Below are 6,247 nucleotides of genomic sequence, written 5' to 3' on the forward strand. Positions count from 1 at the left end.
TGTCTACTTAGTTTCACAGGGACAGTTCTCATTTTAAGTAATAATTGATGAGACAAAGAGCTGGGAAGTTAGCAAGGGGCAAAAGGGGAAAGGTCTGTGTTTGACCTCTGTGCAAACCACACGGTAAGATCGATGCCCTTTGTAGGGTGTTCAAGGCCCTTTCCCGTCTGGTTGTGCTTGATACTTCCAGTCTTGTCTCCACTCCTGACCTTCCATTACACACCCAGAGTCCCAGGACCCTTACGATGACCTTTCCTCTTCAGACATGTTTTCTATTCCTGTCTTTGCCAGTGATAACTACTCTTTCTTCAAGACCCAGGGTGAATGATCCCAGCTCTGAGAAGTGAGGCTGAGGTTAGAGCTCCCTCCCCTGCACTCCCAGGCGACTTGCTCTGTGTGCCTATCAGACCACATTAAAGGATGTTTATTGTCTACTGGCACCCCCAGCCAGATGTTAGTTCCTAGAAGGTTTGTCTGGATCTCACTGATTCCTGCTACCTCCATCAGGACTGGTTTCCATATGTTCTCAGAGGAAAGAAGGAATAAAAGGAAGGAGGGAGGGAGGCCTGAAGAAACCTTCTAAAACACCAATGACATCCCATACCTCCGCAGGGCAGTGTCTCCTCAGGCCTGAGGATCCAAGCAGACACCCTTCAGGGGGGCACCGAAATGGCCCCGGAAGGCAGTGCCCAAGCTGCCTGCCACTCTGCCCTGTCCTTGCCCCTGCAAACTGGCACCTCCGGCCTTGGCCTGGCGGTTCCCCACCTGGGGGCCTGCCCCTCCCCCTCGCAGGCAGGCTCCACCCACCTGTGCCCCTGGTGGCTGGTTTGTGCTCACCTTGAGGTCAGCCTCAGCATTCAAAGAACCATCAGTCTGGCATCAGAAACTGAAAAACAATGTAAGTCTTTACTAAATCTTTGGAGATCTGATAAGACACCAAAGTCAGATGACAATCACAGCTCAGAGGACAGCCTGCTGGATATTTCTATCATGGCTCAGCTACCCCAAAGTCGTGCCCCTCTGTCACACACTCTCAAACCCAGACTGCAGAACTCCTCTGCTCACTTTCTGCTGTTTCCAACATAAATCAAATCCAGCCTCCATTTAAGTATCAGTTTTCTCCTCACTCTTTAATCCAATTAACACCACAAATGCCCAGAAACTAGGTAGGAAGTAAAGTCTGTCTTCCTTAGATACCTGCCCATTTCCCCACCCTCCAGGAGTCTGTCCCCTGCCCTCCAGCACCCTTTGCTTGGCAGGTGCCCCACCTGGTGGCATGTTAGTGAGACTGGGACCGTGGGTGTAGTCAGAGTGTTATGGAAAAACCTGGACTGGATTGCTGACAGAAGAACCAAGTGGCACTCGGAGGTCTTGGAGTGTTGAGGTTTTGTTTTTACACCGGCGGGCTCCGAGGGGAGTAATCTCCCAAGGTCTGAGCCCCGAACAAAGGCAAGAGGAGCAATATATATCTTTGGGCTTCCTTATCTGCAACATTTCTATGTGCACAGCAAGCAAACAAGCAAGGGGGAGTAAGTTTAGGGAGCGAGTGCCTGGCAGAGCGGGAAGTGAAGGGGAGGGGGGGAAACAGGAATTTCTGCTCTCTCTGCTAACTAGAGAACCAGAAGGGAGCCACCTGGACTAGATGGCTGTCCTTGTAAATTTTTCCCTATCAAGAGTAGAGTGAGGGCCTCCAGAAAAAGCAAGGTAGTATAATTACAGTAGAGCAAAGTAACTACATGCAAGGAAGCCCCCTACCAAAACTCCGTGTTAAACATTGAGCTCTAAAGTAATTCTTCAGTGAGATCAGTTAATATTCTCCAGATAAAGGAAAGTAGCCCATGTTTTCATTATGCTAATCATTTGTAATTATGTGTAAGATTCAGTTTAACATGCTAAAAGGTCCAGGCCTATGTGCTGTCTTTCCTCCTTCAGACGTGATGAGGTGTTTTGTAAACTTGGCAACTAATTCAGCATGCAGGCCCAGCCATAAACAACATAGTAAAAGGCAGGAAGGATTCCATCTTAAAGATAAGATTGTATTTTAACACCAAGGAAGTTAGGAAGTAAGATCTTAACTTACTCTTTAGCAAACAGACAGTAACTCATCTCACCTTGGGGGCTGGGCAGGCAGCCTTGTTTGATATGCTCCCAGACCAAGACACCGGTATCCCAGGGAGAAATCAGAGCAGTAAATTTCTTGTGTTAACTTAATTTTAAATATTCAGGGACTACTTAACAAGTCCACACCTCTAAGCCCTTTATGCGGTTCCCAAAAATCCTCAACTGCCTATAAAACCCCTAGACAATGCATAACTATGGGCTCTCCTGTCCCCTCCTGGTGTGAGCCAGGAGCTCTGTCCTCTCACTTTATCTCTAGAGAAAAGCCTCTCCCTGGCTCTCCTACCTTGGGCGTTTGCTAATTTCATTCTTCAACTCTGCAAACAAGAACCCCGGCATCATTAGGAACCCCCGGGGCTGACTGCAGGGTCCCTGGCCATTCCTCTGGGGTGTAGGTTGCTGACACTGATGTGTAGCCAAAGCTGGGATGAGGGTGTCCATTCCCACAGTCATCTGGTAAGGGATTATTTCACTGCCAACCAGTTTACCCTTCCTCCCTAGACTGCACACACTTCCAGGGCAGGTTGGGTGTTTAATTTACTTTTGAACCCTGTTGGGGAGGAAAAAGGAAGAACCTACCCTTGAAGTTTCTTCTAGCTGGTGTAAGAATTAAATTGACATTAGATAGAATGACAGTGGAAAAAAACAACCCACGTTTAACTATGCATGCATGGAGGCCCAATAATGACATAAAGACCTAAAGAATCAACAAAAGCAAGCAGTTTTATATCTTTTAGATAAAGAAGCAATAAATCTGTGAGGAATTGGCAGGACAAAGAAAACTTATGTCCAGAGGCTTCAATTAATAAGGAATTCTAAACAGAATTTGGGCTGGGGTAGTAAATTAGTCAAAAGTAACAAGGTTTGTTTATACAGCCTTCTGGTTTCTGAGTTCCCTTCTGGATGTCTCTTACCTTCTGGTACAGGGAGGATAACTTTCACATGGGAGATTTATTTCCTAATGTCTGCGGAAAAAAGGGGTCAAAGTATTCCTCTTGCACTGGCTGTGCCTTACATATCTTTTAATTCAAAATAATCAATATGCCTAAGTGGCACACTGGGGGCAGCCTGCCCTTGGCCCCTACAACCCCATCCCAAGTACTGGTTTGGGCTTACAGGGTTTTGGGACTAAAAGATAACTTAGGGGTGATCAAATGCAAAGCTTTCATTAACAGGGGAAACTGAGGCACAGAAAATTCATTGCTATTGCTAGTGGTCACACAGCCCACAGGGGCTGGTGCCAAGCTTGGAGGCAGGTGTCCAGGCTTCCAGAGGCTGCCATTTCTGGAAGGGATGTTGAAAGGAAAGGAGCGACACACAACAGCAATTCACCGGAGAGTTCCGGTTTATTAGGGAAAGGTGCTGGGTTATATAGGATGGGGCATAGGGTGATTGTGGTGTTACTTCTATGGGGCTGGTGGCTGTTGGCTAGGTGCTGGGATTGGGAGGGGGGCGAGAGGTGATTGGGCTTCAGGTGGCGCCGGCGGGAACCGAGGACCCCGAAAAGAAGCCGGAAGTTCGCCATCTTACTGGTGGGGACCCTTCATTCCCCCCTTTCTCCTCTATGGGTTTGTGGACGTTGCTTTCTCTCTGACTGCTTCCTGCTGAACAGGGGCGGAGAAGGGAGTGAGGGTTTGAGGGTTGGGAGGAAAGGGTTGATAGGACTCCCCACAGTAAGGATCAGTAGATGTGGACTTCTTCAGGTTGGAAATCAATGAAGGTTCCCTGTAACCATAGGTTGAGGACCTGTTGATTCCAATGATGCCAAGAGGATATGGGTGTCAGGAGCCAGGCGTCTGCGGCCATTGTTTCCAGGAACAGTTTCCAGTGGAGAGAGGGGTCCATCTCAGCATGTGGTGAGGAGGTCACGTGAGGGTGAGGGGTCTTCCGTGGCCAGAAGCTGGTAGTTCCTGAGTAAAAGCTGGTTGAAAGCTTGATTAGAGATTTTTCCGACTTGGGATTTGATGAACTTTATTATACAGGGTAAGAAGAGACAGATGAGAAGAATGACTATTATGGGGCCTGCAATGGGCCAGAGCCAGGTGAGGAGGGGGTTTGTTAGTATTGAAGAGAATGGGTTGGAATTGGAAGCAGAGTGGAGGCTGGAGGCAAGGTCGGTGAGTTTGGTGATGTCAGTTTCTACAATGCCGGATTCGTTGATGTAATAGCAGCACTCTTCCTGGAGGAAGACGCAGGTGCCGCCCTTCTCGGCTGTAAGCAGATCTAGGGCCCGCCGGTTTTGAAGGGTGACTTTAGCTAGCGAAGTGACCTGTCTTTGGAGAGAGGCTAGGGAATCGGCAGTGGATGTCAGGGCTCCCTCAAGTTTGGCGTCGAGATCTCTAACTGCCCATAGAGAGTGACCCAAGGCTCCTCCCGAAAACCCCACCCCAATGGCTGAGGTGATTAAAGAGATACCGACCATGATGGGAAGGAAAGCAGCCCTTTTTGTGCACGAGTGCAAGGGAGGTTGGAGCTCAAGGAATTCTGCCATGCTGTAAAGTGTAAGCTGTGGGATTAGGGTGACGAGAATGCAGGGTGTATCGGAGTTGAGAGGTAGTGAGTTGAAAAGGCTGCCATTACACCAAAAGAAGTGTCCTGGTTGCGTAAAAGTCTTAGAGCCAGAGGTAGGGGTGTAGATAGAGAGGCAGTGAAGTGCACTGGAGGTGGGTGGAGTTGGGCCTACACAGTGGTGGATGGTGAGATTATCTGGGTATTCTGGTTCCCACAGGGGTATGTCTGCCAGGGAACGGAGGGGTTGTCCTTCTGCATGGAAGGAGTTGTTGGAAATATTGAGGGGCACGGCGGCCAGCAGTGGGCGCTGTAGTGATGCGCACAAGAAACAATTGGCGGTGTTGAGGGTGTGGTTGAGAAAGATGGTGGTGTCTTGAATGAGCTGTAACCAAGAGTAGGAGGAATAAGAAGATGAAGAGGTGCCATCAAGAGTTTGGATAATGACTTTTTCGGAATGTCTGCTATCTGATGCAACTTGAGAGATCTGGGAGCGAGAGGGAACATACTCTCGAGAGATATGAAGGGTACCATGGGGGGTCGAGGACCCCTTGTAGTAAACTGAGGCTGTTACTCCAGCAGCCCATCGAGAGTCCCAGGGATCTGGGATTAATAAGGAGAATGAGCCGTTGGGATATTTCATGAAACGGTTGGAGGAGTAATACTGTGGGTACTGGAAGTCACCCATGTAGTGAATGGTGCAAGACCAGCAGGGGCATCCCCCGTAGGTGTCTGGCTATCGCCTGCAATAGGCTTGTCTTTGGTCATAGAGGAAGCAGAGGTAAGGAGAATAAAGGTAGCTGTAAATGAATACTTCAGTGGAGGGAGGAAAGTGGAGGTACAAAGGCTCAGAGCAGCCTTTCAGAGGGCAGTCTGATGTGGCAATGAGGGCAGTAACTTTTGTTTGATGCTGTGTGTAAGTCTGCTTGACTTTGAATCGCCATACAAAGGAGGGTGGGGCAGCAGGGAAGACAATAGGAATGAGGGAAAAAAGCGAGAGAGCAGTAAAGGAGGAAAAAGTCATGATTCAGGTATGGATGGCACAGAGGGTGCACGGGAGATGCGGAGCTTCAAGGGATCAGAGGGATGAGGCGTGGTAGAGTAGACAGCATCTTGGGCTGTATCCGAAGGACTCTGGATTGTGACTGATGGGTCTTGGGTGTCCAGAGAAGGTGAGTCTTGGGTATTTGGTTTCAACCTGGAGATATGAATCCAAGGGGTGACAGAGTTATCAGGCAGTGAGAGCTTGGCAGCCGAGGGGGTGCAGAGAATAACTGGGTGTGGACCTTCCCATTTCGGGGTGAGAGAGGGCTGATCTTCTGGTGGCTTATAAAACACTAGTTGGCCGGGCTGTAAGACAGGAGGATTTTGGGAGGCGGATGGATCAGGAAGGAGCCAATCTTGATATTTCCACAATTCAGTGCGGAGGAGAGAGAGTAGTGGAAGGGCTATATTGGGAGGAATTGGTCCTTTGTGGGAAGGGAGCCCCGGGGGTAGAATCGGGCGGCCGTACATGATTTCAAAGGGTGACAAGAAGGAAGGTTTCTTTGAGAGGGCTCGAATGCGGAGTAGAGCTAAGGAAAGTAAGCGAACCCAGTCAAGGTGTAGTTCTAGAGATACT

This window comes from Manis javanica, chromosome 1 (assembly GCF_040802235.1).
Source record: "Manis javanica isolate MJ-LG chromosome 1, MJ_LKY, whole genome shotgun sequence".
In the NCBI taxonomy this organism is placed as follows: Eukaryota; Metazoa; Chordata; class Mammalia; order Pholidota; family Manidae; genus Manis; species Manis javanica.